We start from the raw sequence: 18,742 nt of genomic DNA on the forward strand, positions 1-18,742 counted from the left end.
GTTACTACTGAGGGTAATTCAGTTAGGGAAATAAAAATAAATGCCAAGGAGATATGCTCATGTATGAGTCAATTTTGGAGCTCAAAAACTTTTTTTTATCTGCCATGGCAATGTAGCTGTTTTTCACTGCTGCCATAATCCTTCCTTCTCCCATGCAGGAAATATTTTTGCCTGGAGCATGTCACTGAGAGTAATGCCAAATATAGATGGCAAGTGCCCACGTAGAAAGCCGAAGCAAAGATTGCAAGATACAGCAAATGCAGATATGAAAAATGCCCAGTTAGACCCAGATGCTATGTTTGGTCTCACAAGATGGCGCTTGGACCCTGCATCTGTGGGGAAAAATATTTAAGATGATGATGTCGCTGAGAGAAATTTACAAGCCTTTCCATCATATTCAGATTTGAAAAGATTCATATGCCAGAAAGAAAACTGCAATATTTTGGACTCTTGAAATATTACCGTTCCCCAATGGAGAGGTTTTTAGATGGGTTGTACTACAAGTCCCATTATTCCGGCCACTATTTAGATAAGAATGATGGGAGTTATAGTCCAACACATTTGAAGGACAGCCGATGTAGGCATGCTGCTGTATACTACACAATGTATGTAGCTTAAGGATTACAACTGCCTTGCCTCTACCCTAGTATTTATGCTACCAGACAATAGATGATAATGAATATATCATCCATTCCAAGCCTAGTATCTATCATTGCCTCAACAATAATCCAAGCTATACGAACAAGGTTCTGTATTAACAGAAGTTATCTATGATGTATGATTGTTTTTTTCATGAACTAATTAATAGATGTGGTATCCTGAGGCGTGTCATATTTGACGTTCCTCACCAAAGTCAGATAGCATTGGGAAATGACTAAAATATCAAGCTACCTGGGATTTAGGATTTAGAAGATTTGGATTTAGGTCTTCACATGACTATGAAGACATGACTATGAAGACCACTGGATACCTCTGGATCAGATATGATCTATTGGACTAAACCCTAATCATTTGCAGATAGAAAGGATTGAAAAAGCGAGATCATCCACCTTAATTTCCTAGACAAATACTAGGAAGTTAAGTGTAATAGAGGTATAATGAAGAAAAGCATGAGCGGAGGAAATGAAATTTTTTTAAAATTTGCATTTATATCCCGCCCTTCTCCGAAGACTCAGGGCGGCTTACACTATGTCAAGCAATAGTCTTCATCCATTTGTATATTATATACAAAGTCAACTTATTGCCCCCAACAATCTGGGTCCTCATTTTACCTACCTTATAAAGGATGGAAGGCTGAGTCAACCTTGGGCCTGGTGGGACTTGAACCTGCAGTAATTGCAAGCAGCTGCTGTTAATAACAGTCTGCATTAGTCTGTTGAGCCACCAGAGGCCCTGGTGAAATTGAAAATCTTCCAAATCTTCCAAAAATTTGTGCCTATTTTTACCTCAGTTACATCAGAAACTTCAGGATGCAGCGCAAACTAATGCATTGCATCGAACTTGACTTTCAGATAGTGATCTGAAAGAAGAGAGAGACAGAGATGACATTATAAGGCCAAAGATCTTTAATTGTTTTGGATTAGGGAGCATTTATGATGTTTAAAGAGCCTGGGATGGGCATTTAAACAATGACGGCCACGTAAGAGCTTTCCAATTTATAGAATGGCTGCCAACATAGAAAGCCAGTCACAAAAGATGAATTTAACCAAAGACAAATTATGAAGTTGCTTCCTGTAACATCACCCAATTAATACTCAATTAATTTCCCATTTTCCTTTTTTTCCCCTTGATAAATGAGCAAGTTTACAAGTATTGGGCTGGAGTGATCCACTATTTTTAATTCTCATGGAAGCCTAGTACAAGGCCAATGTGGAATTCAATGGGCATTCCTGACCATAAAAGCAATTCTGGAGGATGATGCTTTGCTTCACAGCATGCCAGTTTTGTTTTCAATTTTATTTCAAATTAAAATCAAAGAGTTTGCAACCCTAGTGCCTATGGCACTGAGTTAAAGATCCCACATATAGGCATTCAAGGAAATTCCACATATGCGGTAGAAAAGACAATTGGTTTTTATAAAGGAATTATTTGGACCACATCAGTAACAGAAAGGTCCCATTGCAAAAAGTGGGAGCAGAGCTACCCATGGTTTAAGGGGCTGACATTTTCTCTTATCGGGCAAAAGAAAAGAATATCCCATTTACAGTAAGTAAACTTGAGATTTTACACTAAGTGACAGTTAATCTCCAGATCACTTTGTTCATTATGTGTGTTAGGACAATTGCTTGTGTTTGCCAAAAGTATATTATGTACCTGACTGAACAAATAAAGGTGTGCTCTTTTGCTGCTGAAACCTGAGCCAGGGATCCCAGCTTTGCAGAACTTGTACCAGCAGAAGATAATTGGGGAAGATCAGAGGCTGAATCAACACTCTTTATTTTTCAGTTCCTTGAGTCCTCACTTTTGACTGTGGCTCAGCACAAAGGGAAAGAGGCAATCAATTTATACTTGAAGTCTAGAGTTTCCCTTCATCCTGCCACAGCTGATTCACAGAAAGTGTGCCAACTATTTAATTTCCCTTCTTTTAATAGGGTGCTTTATACTGAGTGATAGTTGCGTATACTTCTCTTTGGCAGAATGGAATATTACATGCCCTTATATTGTACAAAATTAGGTGACCATTTTCATCTCTGTCTTCTCCTCCTCCTCCTCTTCTTCCATCTTCTTCTTTCTTCTTCCTCCTCTTCTCCATCTGGGGGGGGGGGAGGAGGGAGGAAGAAACAGAAAAAGCGGTCACCTTCTCCAGGGGAACCTTCCCCGTTGTCTCACATATGCCTTCTTCAAAGTGGCTAATAGGCTTCTTCTTTCATAAAGGTAAAAAGATTTATCTGTCTGCACCTCTAACTCGCCTTGGCCACTTTGTCCAAAATATCTTTACTCCAGAGCCACTTTTTCTTTAGCAAGAGCAGCAAACAGGTTTTCGTTACTTAGGCCTTGCATTGAACAAACCTATAGCTTTCTTTAATTTCATTCATTTCCCTTATGTTAACTTCTTAGTGGGGGAATTTTATTAATATAAACTAATGTAAATTAAATTAATATATTAATATAATATAAATGCAAATATATATTTAATACATTACATATGCGCAATGTAAAATATAAAAAATATCAATATTAACATAAATATATTAATACAATATAAATATTCATATTGAATTAATAGTAATTAATTAAAATGCTTTATAATAATAAAACATTTTATTCAGGGGGAAAAATAAAACCCGTCGAGAGAAAAGGGACCAAACAATTATGAGGGAAGGCAGGAACAGGGGCAACTAAGTCAGGATAGCAAAGGCATCATAGCCTCAAGTACAAGTCAGACCGCATCTTTTAAGATGGCTGCTGTATGGTAAGAGTTTCTTTTTTCTCTTACCAATGATCTGCTGATTTCACTGCTAAAGCTGGTTCTTTGGCAGTGCTGTTCCCTAGTTTTGAATGGGAGCACTTAAGGAATGATCCAAGACGCCTTTTGGACAATCGTGGACCCAGTAGACAAGTCGGCAAGGAAGCTCTTGAAGATTCCAATTCCCTCTGGAAGCAATTGAAAGTCATTGGGCGCATCCATCTTCCTGTCAAGCAATTTTGTTTTCTAAGCACACTGAAATTTTATCTTTCAATTTTTGATTTCACTGTTTTATTTTGTTTGTTGCTTTAAAAGTTGATTAACAGTTGGGTGCTGGCTTATCTCAACCTCTTGCAGGACTCTTTTTGCTTTTGCTTTTTTTCCGCTTTTGATATATATTGTTTTGGATAACCTCTGTCCCTTCCATATGGAAAGCATGGTAATGATTGGGTGGAGGTGAAGAGTTCTTAGACTCTCACCACTGGATTCTGTATTTTTTGAATTTGCAAAACACCTTGAGTTTATTTCCATTAAACTTTTCTTATAATCTTGGATTGATATATAGAGGCAAACATACTTTTTTTTTGTTCTTTGGCTAAGTTTCACAGATCACGATGGCTGAAGAGTCTCTGAAATCTAAGAAAGGAGAGTGGGGAGATGTGCATCTTTTAGCTGAATTCCTTTCTCAAAAACTTGATCTAACTTTAATGATTGTTAAAAGAATGTTAAGATTTGAAGATTTATCTTTGGATATGGATGAAGATACACAAAATGACTTTCATCCAATTCCATATCAAAGAGATAGCCTCACAGCTGGTGAACCAGTAAAGTGGATTTCATCTGCTGTTCCGATTTCATCTGCTTTTTTCGAAGACACATTATTTCAACATTATGGTTTTGACTAAAAGGAAAGAGACAGATTCCAGACCTTTACAAAGTCTGAGGGAGACTGGATGGATTTGTTTATTATAATTGACAATGACCTATGCTTGCACTTTTGTTCAGAAGGTAGACATATTTTGGAGACTGAATTTACTACATTTAATTAAACAACAATTGACTAGAGATGATACTAAGAAAAAAACATGGATATTTGACTCAGGATTTGTTTATAACTTTTGGGATGATATGTAATAAATAAGATGCCATGGTAAATTTTCTATGAGTGAATTATAATAACAGCCTCTTAACAGAGTTTTGAAACAGAGAGTTTTCTTTTTCCCCCACTAATATTATTTTCCCTGTTAACTATTTGGTCAATAATATAACATATAGAAGACAGGTCAACAAGGCGCAAATAGATTTAGTAGTTTAAAATTTTTTGGAGGGCTTGTTTTGCGAAGGGTGGGAACTAGTGTTGTAGTTTTAATATTAATCAGTATTCAAATAGAGTGGACAATACATGTACAATGTCTTCTTTTTGATGCACATGTTTAATGTTTTTCCTTTGTCCTTCTGGATTTTAATTTTGAGTTCTGTATTTTAACTTTGCTTTGAATAAAATAAATATAGGTTAAAAAATATACAAGAAGTCATTCTTCTGCAGCTATTTCAAACATTACCAAAACTACCCCGATTTAATCTCCTGTTTCCATGATGCTACCTTGTCTGGGTACTAAGCTTCCTTTATGCAGCTTTACTCTCTATTTTCTGTGGTGGAAAATCCCACAGGCACAGTACTCAAAGTAACACCGCCCTGCAAAAATCCCTCCATTATGTTAGTTGCTCTTTCTACGTCATAGGAAAAGTTGGGCTCAACAAAGGATCACTAAGGAAGTTAAGCTCTATAAGGGCCAAATGGAGGAGCGCAACTGAACAGCCACCGTAATGGCTGAGAATGACTAACAGATGCTCACCATGTGGCATCCCAGTAGGTGAGCTAATGTCCTCAGGAACACTCTGTCAGGTAGAAGGGTGAATAACTGACATTTTAAGAAAGAAAACTATGCAGCCCATAAATACCCAAGGATTTCTTTGTTAGTTTCAAAGATGCTGTGCTTTTTCTTTTTTGTGTGCTCTGCCTTCAGCTATGACATTGGCACAGGGAGAAGAATTGTTCTTGCTCTCAAAAGTTCGTGTCCTTTGTTCAAAAATGCAATCTCACTGTTTTCCAAATGCCTACTTAGGAATGGGGGGGGGGGGAGAGGAGGAAGGTCGAAGTTGAACAGCATGTAATAGGCCACTTTATCAAATATCTAACAATGACACAATATTCAGAAATGGTCAGAGGACGTTGAGAGGGGCAGACCAAAACAAAGGAAGTATTTGCAGTACGTTTTAGGAAGATTTATTATTTCAGACTGGGGCTTGCGGGTCAGGTGGAGTCCACAGGTAGCCTAAGGTGAAATTGTCTAGAGATAAGAAAACTTATAGTCCAACCTGAGCTAAATATATCAACTGGAAAAGGTTGAATTAGAATAAATCCCCTCCATTAACCTAATGTGGTCTAGCAATATTTCCTTCTCCCCACAACAGGAACAAAACAATCTCCAGCCAAAAATTCAGACACAAAACCAGTTTTCTTTGGGGAAGCCATGTCCCTTCAGAAGGTATAAGAAAAACTGACACAATTTAACCATGGAGTTGGGCTTTGGCTTTCCTCCTGAAGCATTTTGACAGTTCTGTTAGGACCACTGGGACATTATTGCTCTTTATATCTGTACAAATGGTAGCTGAGGATTTTGGGAGATGTAGTCCACAGAACTTAAACATTGCTGACAGGGAAACATTGATTTAGAACTATTATTATAGCAGCATTTCTCAGTTTAGCAGAGCCCATGTGAATCAGACTGTAACTTGCACCACTCTGGCAAATATAGCCAATTCTGGGAAGAGCTGATGATTTGTTGAGTCCTGCGCAAGCCACGGGAAAAGTCACAGGTTGGGGAAGGCTGCTGTAGCCAGAGGTTCAAACAAAATATTGCACGTAACCCAATTTTGCTCAAAGGTCATTTCATTTACTATGACCCCAGAGCCCTGTGACAGTTTCAAGACACATTTATTTGTCATACTGTGTTCAAGGCCTCAGTGTGAGAATCAGAACATGTGCTTTATCCGGTTACTTTAAGGACTTCTGCTTTTGTTTTAACCAATTTAGAGGGAGGGAGAGGGAACTGAACTAACATTTGTCTGAGACATACCAGAATTTTCAGGTGCTGTTTGAAAATTGAACTAACTTTTTGGAACAAACAAAAGAGCAGGCTTGCATTATACAGTTCTATTTTTTTTAAATGTAAAATTATACATAAAAGTGAAGGATGAGCAGCCTTCTCAAACATTCTTAGGTTCAAGTGCTGCAACACTGTGTATCTTTTAAAAATACAGCGCTGTCTTTATGCTTCTGCAAACCACATCTGCTTATTTATAGGTTTATAGACTAGGCTTTATATATAGACTAGGTTTTACATTATTTATAGACTAGGTTCACACTGTAGGTCTAAGCTATGGTCTGATAAGCCATAAACCTTAAATAGGGGAGGCAGCAAATGATAACCTCCACTTTGTTCAATACAGCCCACAAAAGTATATACAGTATATCCCTACATTATGGATACTTGAGAAACATCTTAAAGCAGTTTTATCTTAACAAATCTTTGGCCCCACATGACTGTTTGGGGTCTTGAGTTTTCTTTTGGTTTTGTAATGTTTGTAATATGATGTTGGGGCTTCAGGTTTAGTTTATATTTATTGTTGAATACCATCCAGATTGAAGCAAGTTATGAAAATATAATCAAATACATAACTAAAGAAACCAATCAACTCATAGAATGGCTTAGCATGTGATATGGATCACGTGTACATAACATAGGGGTTTGCGATTATTTCTAAGAAGCCTCAACCAAAGGATGAAAGTAGAACTCTAAGCATCTGCATTCCATGACTTTCTCTTACCTCCATGCGTAACTGAAGACTAACCTACAAAGTCCTAAAAACGTATCAAATCACAGGTACAAGAGTCAGCATGTCCTCAACATTTTACCATTAATCTTAAGGAATAACCTAACAATTCTTTCCACCTACATTCAGTTTAGAATCAGGAATTACAGTTGAACTGTACTGTTAGAGCTTCATTTATGAATGGAATGAGAGTCTCAACAGTGACTTTCTATAAATCAATTTTGTCAGGTACTTTGTACAGCCTCCATTTGTCGTTTTGTAAACAATCTGAAGGAGAGGACTTTGACTTTCAGATTTTATTTCAATCAGGAAAGAGTCACAATATATTGTATTTGCACAACCATTCCAGAACTCTTCTGTTCATGGAGGCAAGCATGTACACTACCTTTATCTAATGCTAAACCAATGATTTATTTAAACAATGATTAGTTGAACAAATCATAATCACCGGATTCAAATATCATGCTAAACCATTCTCTGGGTTTGACTAAAACCAAATTATATTATGGCTTGGAAGTTTGAGAGTCTGTTATGGATGCCAACAAAATGATTTCCATAATGGCTTTTTATAGAAACATCCATTTATCCTAAAGCAAGTCAGTGACACTTCTCCTAGCATCTGCTTTTCTACCTCAGCTAATTTCTGTGGAGATTTTCAGTCATTCAGGTCATGGTTGTTCCAAAGGTGCTTTTTAAAAAGGCAAATGAATTTAGTTTTTCCTTGAAGGTATTTTGCTTCTCATCCAAGAAGCTTCAGTCAAAATCGAAGAAGCTTCTTGGATGAGAAGCAAAACATCTTTAAGGAAAACCAAGTCCAGTTGCCTTTTGAAAAAGCACCTTTGGTTCAGCTAATTTCAATTCTCCAAGGAGATGGTCACTTTGTTGAAAAGAATAGTAAAATGATTCCCCCTTCATTTTTATTTTTCTGGGAGTAGAGGTAGTTCTCTACTTACAACCATTTGTTTAGTGACCATTCAAAGTTACAACAGAACTGAAAAAGTGACTTATGACCATTTTTCACACTTCTGACCACTGCAACATCCCCATGATCACATGATAAAAAATTGGCTATGTAGCAAGTAGCTTATTTTTATGATGGTTGAAGTGTCCCAGAGTCATGTGATTCCCCTTTTGTGACTTTCTGACAAGTAAAATCAATGGGGAAGCCAGATACACTTAACAACTGTGTTACTAACTTAACAACTGTAGTGATTCACTTAACAATGGTGGCAAGAGTCATAAAATGGAGCAAAACTCACTTACTTAACAACAAATTTTTGGTTCAGTGGTGATTATTAAGTGGAGCACTACCTGTATGTCCAGTCGCAAAAGCAGTTTTAGAAAGTCCTAGTTTAAAATAAAACCCAATAAGTTGAAAAAGTACTTTCAAACAGAGGGCATAGTCCTTGATATGCTCTAGTGAGGATGTTTCCTGTCACACCAGTACATGGAGTGTCAAGTTAGACAGTGAGAATTCTTTATGATATATGAGCTACCAAGGCAATATGATAATGCATATTTATGCATCTGCCCACGGTCTGTAATGGGAGAGGAAAAAATAACATTGGCCGTCCAAGTTTATACATTATTCTAAGTCATAAGTGGTACCTTTGTGTCTGACTTGCCATGCTAACCTAGTTACTCTTGTTTGTAAACTTTGGTCTTACAGCTGGGGTAGGCAATATTTGGCTGGTTGGGGACTTAGAACCACTGTTGGGGAGCAGGAGAGCTGAAGAGAGGAAAGTGATTTACGTGGACAAAGCCAGGATTTTCTGTATACCTCTGAAACTGGACAACAGATTACATGTGGTGGCATATCTTTAAATGAAGTAAGTTATCCTCCTGAAGAGATTTAAATTACACTTCTCACTTTCCTGCTGTCACTAGAAATTGGTCTGGGGTGGTGGATCCAAGCTTGATATCTCAAGTTGCTCAGTCCTGGCTGAGATTATTGTCTGAACTTGACTATGACATTTTTAACAAATCAACATCAGTATACTGGTTTCTTGCATTTTATGCAAGAACTACTTGCATAACTACTTCCGGTGTAGTATTTATATATCAAACTTGTAAATTGCTCTTCTCATCCAAGTGACTCCGGGTGGTTTATAAATAAAAACCAAAGAAACATAGTAAAAAACAATGTTAAAAAGAGAATTAAAACAAGTTAAAAATCACAAGAATTAAAAAAGGAGATGGGGAGAGCCCTCAAGTCACCAACCACCCAAGGTTGTGTGACACTCTTCCAACCCCCTCCCCACCCCATACCAATTTGCAGCTAGAAGAGCAATACTGTACACAACCCTATTTATTTGATTTGTATAAGATTTGTAATCTTATAGCAATTCAAACTAGTGAATATATATAATACTCCTTCCTCCTCTTCTTTCCCTAACAATAACCTTGTGAGGTGGGTTGGACTACAAGAGAGTGGTTAACCCAAAGTCAGACAGCTGGCTCTCTTGCCTAAAATGGGACTAGAACTCAAGGTAACCTTGATTGGCCTAATGTCACCCAACTGGCTTTCATGCCTTAAAGTGAAATTAGAACTCCCAGTCTCCTGTTTATTGATCCAGTTACCCAGCTGGTTTTCAAGCCTAAAATGGGACTAGAACTCACCGCCACCTCTTGATTTCTAGGCTGGCACCTTCACCACTACACCAAACTAGCTACATTTCTGTCCTACCTTTCATTCAGAAACTGAAGACACAAGGTGCATAAATCCATTCCTTTCCCACAAACACTCTATGAGGTAATCCCAAAGGTGCTTTTTCAAGAGGCAACTGGACTTTCTGGTGTGTTTTTTTTTGAAGACGTTTCATTTCTCATCCAAGAAGCTTCTTCAGCTCTGACTGCATGGTGGACTGGATTCTTCAATGAGAAGCGAAACTCCTTCAAAGAAAAACCAGAAAGTTCAGTTGCGGCTTGAAAAAAACATCTTTGGGACAACCACGACCTGGATGACTGAGAATCTCCACAGACCCCCTGTGAGGTAGGTTGGACCAGGAGTCTCCAACCTTGGCAACTTTAAGACTTGTGGACTTCAACTCCCAGAGTCCCTCAGCCAGCTGGCTGAGGAACTCTGGGAGTTGAAGTTCACAAGTCTTAAAGTTGCCAAGGTTGGAGAGCCCTGAGTTGGACTGAGAGTATTCGATCCAACCAATCATCCAACAACTTCCATACCAAAGGAGGGACGTTGAACCTGGATTCTTCCCCACGCTAGTCCAGCGCCCGATATTACACATATTGACTTTGACCCCAACGCTCCCTTTCAACTCCCGTTATCGTGGCCGAATGATGTCAACTGAAAATAGTTTCCACTATTTTAAGAGACGTTTTTCCTGCAAGCGTTAGAGAAACACTCCAGGAAGGTATGTTTTTTTTAATGCCTTCTAAACTTTTCCCCTTGGCGTTACAAATCGAAAAAAGGGGGGGAAGGTGGGTTATAATCCTTTGGTCGACTCCAATAAAAATAAATAAATTAAATTAAATTAAAAAAACAAACAAACAGGCGAAGCACCAGCCCAAGTCACCTCATCCTCTCGCCGGCTTTCAGCGCGTCAAACCCCTCGTTCGAGGTTGTTCGGTCAAAGAAGGCAAAGGGCCCGCCTCCTCAAGGCTCGAGGCACCGCCCCCTTCCGTCGCCCCCCTCCGATTGGCCAAGTCCGCTGCCGGGCAAATGGGGTGACCCGCCGGCTGCGCTTTGCAGCGGGGAAGCAGAGCAGCAAGGGTGGCCGGGATCCGCCCTCGAGCCGAGGAGAGGGAGCGGGTTTGGAGGGCGATTCGGGCAGGATCCGCCCTTGCTCTCCTTGGATGGTGCTTTGAACGCGTGGGCGAGGGAGTTCGCTAACAGTGTTTGTCCTAACAGTGAGGACAATTAACCAGTGGAATTGCTTGCCTTTAGAAATCATGGGCGCTCCATCACTGATGGTTTTAAAGAAGAAACTAGACAGCCACTTATCTGAAATAGTATAGGTTCTCCTGCTTGAGTAAGGGGCTGGACTAGAAGACCTCCAAGGTCCTATTCTATTCCATTCCATTCTCTTGGCATCCCGAGGGTTTCAGGTCGTATATCAGTTTGCACGCATTCACGTCCTTGCACACGTCTTTCTTCCAATACGGTGCAATTCTGTCTTCGCTTCGATCCTCCCACTTTTTTTTTTTTAAGCGGCTGGCAGACGTTAGGTGCACTCAGACCAAGTCGCTATTTTGCAGCCGGCTTATTTTCCCGCGCTGGGCTTTTTTTTTTTTTTTTTGCACGACACCTCTGTCACCTGGAGCTGCATTCACGCAACGCACTCCACCCATTTGCTTAATCCTTTCGGGGAGGGGAGGGGGGATTTATACGGCGATTCGATTCACAAATTAGTCCAAGGGGCCGGAGTCACACCGGGTGCCAAAAAAACACAGAAAGCCCTAAGGTTAGCGGTAAGCTGGCTTGGCACGTAGAGCAAGCGTATCATAGCGATTCCTAGGGTTTGTAGGAACGTAGCCTACCCCATGGAAGACGTGCAATTGCTGATACCAATTTCGCCCCCCCCAACCTACATTAGGGTCAGATCAGATGCACGCATCCCTTTGCTTCGTGTGTTGAACAGCCGACCTCCTTGCCCCTGAAACCTTTCTAGACTGCCCCAAAGGTGCTCCCTCCCCCCCAACAGGCACCTCGATTTTCTTTTCTGGTTTTTCTTCGAAGACGTTACGCTTCTCATCCAAAACTAGAAAGCCCATATGCCTCTTTGGACTTTCTGGTTTCGGATGTCAAAAAGCACCTTTGGGACTACCGTGACTTGGATGACTTGAGAATGAATCTCCAGAGACTTTGTAGACCGCGTTCGCCAAAACGGCCGCTTGGCAGCCGCAGCGCCCAACGACGACACTCGACTTTACCGTCTTAAGGTCAGCGAAGGTTTGCAACCGTTTTAAGAACAGTTGCGAAGGCGTTGAAAGAACTGGAAACCGAAGGAAAGACGGCGGCTTCTACTTCGGAGCAAGTCCCGTGAAGTTTGTGAGCTCCTCCTTCACCCCCACCCCACCCCGAAAGCATTGTAGGGCACCGTTTGCAAATCATGCATAAGGGGCTTTTTTCCCCTCCCTTTGATCTTTCCTTTCTCCCGGGACTTTCCATTGTCTTTCAAGTACCCCCTTTCTCCTCCTAGCGCCACATCGCCGTGACGTCATAAGTCCCCCCCCTTTTCCTAGATCCCTTCCCATTTGCCTCCAGCCGCCCTCACTACGTCACTGTCAGCCCACAATTTAGCGGAGCTCGCGCTCTCCTCGCCTTCCCCTTCTTCCTCTCCACGAGCGGTGCCGGAGGAGCCCGCCGCCGCTGTTGCTGCTGCTTAGACCCGCCCCTGGCCCTTCCCCGCCGGCCTCTCCAGCGTGACTGAGCCGCTGCTTCTTCCTTCTCCTTTGCTATTGCCGGGATCCATCGCTCGCTGCCTTAAGTTGGCCGAGGACGCGAGGAAGGTGAAGCCCGGGATTCCTGCTCAACAATTCCCTTCGCGCAGGAGCCAGCCAGGCCAGGTGGGCCTCCCGGGAAGGGGAAGGGGAAGGGAGAGCCGGGTGGGGAGGATGGGCTTGCAGCTGTTGATCGCCAGGGCGGATGCTCCGGGCTTCGGATCTTCTTCGCGGAGAAGGAAGGCGGGCAGGGGGGGTGGGTAAAAGACGGGTTGGAGCAGTGCATCTCCTACTTTGGAGCCCGTCGTCCTTCGGGCGGGCAAAGTATCTCAAGGTAGGAAACCTCCAGAGCTGCCCCGGCTTGCCCCGATCCTGGCATTGAGGTGGGGGTGGTGGAAGCGGAATCCCCGCCGACAGCCATCGAAGGGTTCACTCGAGAGGCGCCGGCCCGGGTGGGGATGGAAGAAGCCGGGAGAGTTCAGGCGGGGATTTGTGCAACCGGGCGAGAGCTCCGTTGCTCTGCGAGGCCGGCTTCTTCCTCCTCTTCCCTCCCTCCCGAAGGGCCTTCGGGACGGGCTCCACGTGCATCCGCCCTTCTTTCGCTTTACCGTTATTGCTAGTTGTTTGGCGGCAAAAGGCGGAGAGGCGGCCTAGGTCGAGTTTCGAAAGGGAAGCCTGTGCGAACCAGCTGCTCCCTCGTTTGCTTTCCCTCCGCCAGAATTGCAACAAGTGCTGCATGCAGCGGCGGCGGCTCCACGAATCTCTGCCGCGGCTGGAGGTTAAGCCGCGGCTGGCTGGCACTTTGCAAGCGGGCTGGTTGCACTCTTTAAGCTACAAGGGGAAAGCGAGCTTTTGGAACCACAATTCCCAGCAGCCTTTGTCGCTCCTCGCGCTTGGGTAGGGCTGATGGGAGGCGAAACCGAAAACATCTGGAAGGGAACCCGGTTGCTGCTTGTTAGAAAATAGTGCAGTGCAGTTGGATGCATTTCAGTCTTCCTTTGAACCAAGTCCCCGTTGAGACTCTCGTTGTGTGTGATGAATGTGCACTTTTAGGGTGGGTTGGAGCAGGTAGTCTTGGAGTGGCGCTGGCTAGGGTGACTTTTTCTATAATAAAGTCTTCAGTTAGAGCTGAACTGGGTTTTGCAGTTAAATGATTGGAGGTTATTTTCTGTTCTAGATCCCAGTCCAAACTTTGAGGATAACCTATAGCAGTGTTTTGCAACCGTGTGGAGTTCAACAGAGTCAGATTTTCTCAGCCATCATGCAAGCTGGGGAACTCTGGGAGTTGAAGTCCATGCAGTTTAAAGTTGCCAAGATGAAGAAACACTGGTCTATAGTATTCCCTATAAGAATATATTCATGTATGATCTTAATGGTTGCCTGCACCCATTCAGTCATTGGCTCCTTCTGCAAGTCATTGAGCAAACTCTTCCAGAATTTATATACCCATAATCCTTGACTTACCACCATTCCTTTAGTGACCATTCAAGGTTCCAATGGCACTGAAAATTACTTACGACCAGTTTTCATACTTAAGACCATTGCAGCATCCTCATAGTCACGTGGTCAAATTCAGATGCTTGGCAATTGGCATGTGTTTATGACAGTTGCATTGTTTTTGGGTCATGTGGTCACCGTTTGTAACTTTTGCAGCTGGATTCCAACAAGCAACGTCAAGGGGAAAGCCAGATTTGCTTAATGACTGCATGTCAAGGACTGTAGCAAAAAGGTTGTAGAACGGGCAAAATCAATGAACAGCTGCCTTGCTTGGCACTGGAAACATTGACCTTAATTGTGATTGTACATCAAGGACTGCTCTTACATGAATAATTTTCCTTGACTCTGGCAAATATCCTTAGTCAACCAACACGTTTAGATTGCAATAGTATCCACATTTTTTCTGGGTTGTGCCCCGTGATTGACAAGGAATTGCATTTAAATGTGCATATTGTTGGTTTTTGAAACTTTAAAAAGTATCTTTCATTTAATTTACTCTATGATTACAGATTGGATAATGCTCATCTTAAGTTTAGTTGAGCTCATGTTAAGTTTTTTTAAAGTATCCAGCAAATGTTGTCCTATGAGCAACAATACTACGTAAAACTTGTTAAACGTTTGTGGCTCAGACTGCAATCTCCATCAGTCAGAAAATGCAAAAAGGTTTTCCTTAAGATGTACCTATGGAAATACAGAGTTAAGTTAGTCAGTCAGTGCTGTGTGATTTAGATGAAGGCAGATATCATCCCTGCTTTCCAGCAAAGAAGAGTTCTTGATTGCATCAGGGGGGATAATCTCATTAGACTGCATTGAAAAGCAAAGTAGGCTGCACTGAAAAGCAAATGTGGTCTATCCCTTCTCCAAAGGTGAATTTTTGCATTTTGTAGGTCTGCTAATTAGTTCTACTTAATTGGGGTGTTATATTGATTGTGTGTTGGAGGAAGTGAGTTAATTTTTGAAGCAACAACAGCATAATTATTTGTTGGTTGGCAAAATTGTATAAGTATCTTGGAACGGATGTGTTGGTGCAGGTATATCAACATATTGGTAATTTGTCTTAAGATTTTATGTTTAATTGAGATATTGTGATTATGATTAGGTAGATGGTTTGTAAAGTCTCTGAATTACTTTTCTTTGAGATTTGCAGAAATAGTCTGCCCAAAAAGGTGGTACCACTTATTAAATATTAAGTTGCTCATGTTAGGTGAAAAGATAGAATTCTCTCTCCTCTGAGCTTAATTGCACCTGGACCCCTTGCAATGCAAAAAGTTTGGAACTGCATGAATCACAGTTTTGTAGTTTTGAAAAGTGATACCATTGCTTTGTCAGCAAGAAAGCTTGGTCTCATGATATAAGATCTGTCCTGACTTCTTTAAGAGAAATCTGCTGATTGTGGAAAGTTTATGTCAATGAAAGAAGAGACCAGTAAGATAATTTATTATAGACTTGAGCGCTGATCTTGGGGTCCTATTACACCATAAACACCAGAATAACAATATTGCTCATGGTTGCTACTGTACTTAGATAAGGAAAAAGCACAATAATTGTAACGATTGAGATAAACTTGTGGTAACAGTAGGCATTATATAGTCTTATTCCCAGTAGTTCTAAAGATACCCCACAAGTCATGATGTTATGCAAGGATGACTTCCATATTACTTGTGGCTGGAAAATGATACTTAGATATTGTGATGGCACAAGGGCTGTGGCTATCACCTTATCTCAAAAGAGTGCAACCTGTAATCTGAGGACCGTGGGCACTGCTAGAGATTCAGTTGTAGAATCCATCTGTCCAGATACTGTTGACCACCAGTAACAAACCAACATCCTCTGCCTCATTCTATCACTTTGATGTGTGTGTTCACTTATTTTGCTCACATTTATTTATTGTTAACCTGGTAATTCATGTATAAATAAATGTCAACCTTTCAAGGTTGTCTGTATCAAGAAACAGACTCCATAAGAAGACTAGTACTAAGTTAGTGGTTTTGTGTGTGTATTTTGAGATAGGCGCTTATAACAGAATCATGCAAATCTGATTGTGACTTTCCTTCTCTCCTCCATTGTGTCAGGGAAGAGCCAGGAGGAGGAATATTGTAGGAGGAGTAAGAGACTATTCTAGAGGTCTCTTCCTAATTCTGTCTCCTTTCCCAGAGTTCAAGGAATGCTTTTTTTTTTTTTTGTAATGTCTTGTAAATATTTCCTCAAGGTCATCTATCTCAAAGGGAGAAAGTTGCTCTTGAGTTTAAGGTAGGTGAAAAATAGTAGTTCAACAGCTAATTACAAAAACATTAATGATCAATTACACCTTTGTTTCTGTCACCCTTTAAAGCATTTGGTGTGGCTGCACCCTCTTTTCTAGTGCAGCTTCCAGCATGATATAGCCCTCAGTTCAAGAACATTTGCATACTTCTGACCTACTTAGGGATTCCTTTCAGGATCCAGATGATAACAGGCACCTTAAAAGATCCATGGTTTGTTTCTTTATCAAACGTAAGAATTCTGTCTTACATTCTCAGAAAGGAAGATATGGTTTCCTTGAATCTTATTTCTGCTTTACTGTTTCCTATCTCAGTGCACTTGCTGGTTGGGAGCAACTTTAAGATACGTACTTGGAGTAGTTTCGCTACTGAGGAGAAATTGCATAATCCTAAAGTGATTATTATTTGCATAAAATTTTCATAGAGGTTCAGAAGGAAATAAGGTTTTTGCCCCCAGCTTTGCAGTTGCATAATCCCTTTCTTAGAAATAAATGGCTTCATTTCCCGGAGTCTGGCTTTGGAACAAGGATTAATAAAGTGGTATAGGGTGCAAAATATTTAGCTGCTGGTAATTTTGTAATGCCATACTTACTAAGATGGAATTGCACGTAGACCGATTAGGTAGGCTAAATAAATAACACGAGATAAGTGCAATAATTTGTGAGAAGAAATCTTCACACTGTATAGATCATGTGAATAATTTGATTTGTTACATTCTATTTGAATTTTAGCTATTATTCATTCATTTGGCATTAAGAACCTAATTTAGGATAATGTGTTTTGAGCTAATATTAGCTTGTTATACATCTTTTTTATATGAATGACAGCAGCAGAACTTTTTAAAGAGGTCTGCCTTCTCACAGAATATAAAATTGAAACGAGGCATTTGAAATACAAATTAATATTCTGGCCTACCTGAATTTAATAAAAAGAATTTGAGTATTTTTCGCCAATGGGGAGGCTTTTCACCCTTACATTGACATCAAATAAAATTTAGAGCAGCCTGGTAAGATGTGAGGAAGAGGAGAATTGCTAAAACTTAGCCGAGGGATGAACTGTACTCTGTTTCTGTACAAATCAAAGTCACTTTAAGCCTTTGAATTTCTGCCAAGGAATAGTGAATGTGGAATTTAAAATGTGATCCTTTCTAGCGCCTAAGCTTATCCGGAGCTGCCAATAGCTGTGGCCCAGATCTCCTAAATTGCTTTGTAATGCACTGGGTATAAATAATAATATTGACTTGACAAGGATTGGGAACCAGATGACAGTAGTTTTGGAAATCTACATTTGATTCAGATTTCTGTTTCATATTTCGGAAGTAATGAAAGCAGAGATGACACAGAGGAAGAGGAAGTAGGGAGGGAGAAGAAAAGCGAAAGACTTAAGGGGCATTAGGAACTGTAAGCACTATCAAACCTTGCATGAAGTAATTTTGAAGAAGCAGGCTTCTCTTTTCACACCAGGCTTTCTAAGACAGTTTTGATACTAGCAACAAGATTCAGGTGGTTCTTTTTGCATAATAGTAAAAATGTGATTCACTACAGGTAGTTCTCAATTTAAGACCACAATTGAGCCCAAATCTTACGTTGCTAAGGGAGACAGTTGTTAAGCGACCTTTCTTGCCACAGTTGTTAAGTGAATCACTGCAGTTGTTAAATTAGTAACATGGTTGTTAAGTGAATCTGGCTTCCCCATCGACTTTGCTTATCAGAAAATCACAAAAGAGGATCGTACAACTGCAGGACACTGCAACAGTCATAAAAAAATGCCAGTTCCCAAGCGGCTGAATTTTGATCACATGACCATGAGGATGCTGAAAAGTGATCATTAGTCACTTTTTCCGTGCTGTTGTAATTTTGAATGCTCACTAAATGAACTGTTGTAAATTGAGGATTACCTGTATTTGTTGTCTTTTTAATTGAACCCCAAAAAGCTGTTTCTCCCTTTACAACGGTAAGACGTATTTATTTAGTTATTATTTATTTTATTTTTTACTCATTTTTCACATTTTTGAACCGCTTGTCTCCCTCAAAGAGGTACTCTGCATAATACTGTATTATAAAATGTATAATAGACAAGGAGGGTTCATCCTTCAAGATTGTAGTTACTGATTCCAAGTGGGTTATATTTTTAAAGATCTTTAAGGGAGGTCTTGGTGAAGCAGGGATTTCTTTCATAGCTTATTAGTGCATGACAATTACATTGCCTCCTAAACTTTATTCATTCAGTTAATTACTTTATATGCTACCCATCTCACTTACATTGAAATACACAAGCTTGG

General features: G+C 40.6%; 1 protein-coding gene across 2 annotated transcripts in view; it reads left to right on the top strand.

Annotated features, from left to right (window-relative positions):
• Positions 1-12,561: 12,561 nt before the first annotated feature.
• ELOVL5 (ELOVL fatty acid elongase 5) overlaps positions 12,562-18,742 on the top strand; it is a 68,761-nt gene continuing 62,580 nt past the window's right edge. The window contains exon 1 of one of the 2 annotated variants that reach the window (XM_058177106.1): positions 12,562-12,829. The gene's annotated coding sequence lies outside the window, so the exon portion shown is untranslated. Of the gene's footprint in view, positions 12,830-12,985; positions 13,038-18,742 lie in introns of those variants that run through there. The other variant, XM_058177112.1, reaches the window with a different exon arrangement.

Source organism: Ahaetulla prasina, chromosome 1 (genome assembly GCF_028640845.1).
Source record: "Ahaetulla prasina isolate Xishuangbanna chromosome 1, ASM2864084v1, whole genome shotgun sequence".
NCBI classification, from domain to species: Eukaryota; Metazoa; Chordata; class Lepidosauria; order Squamata; family Colubridae; genus Ahaetulla; species Ahaetulla prasina.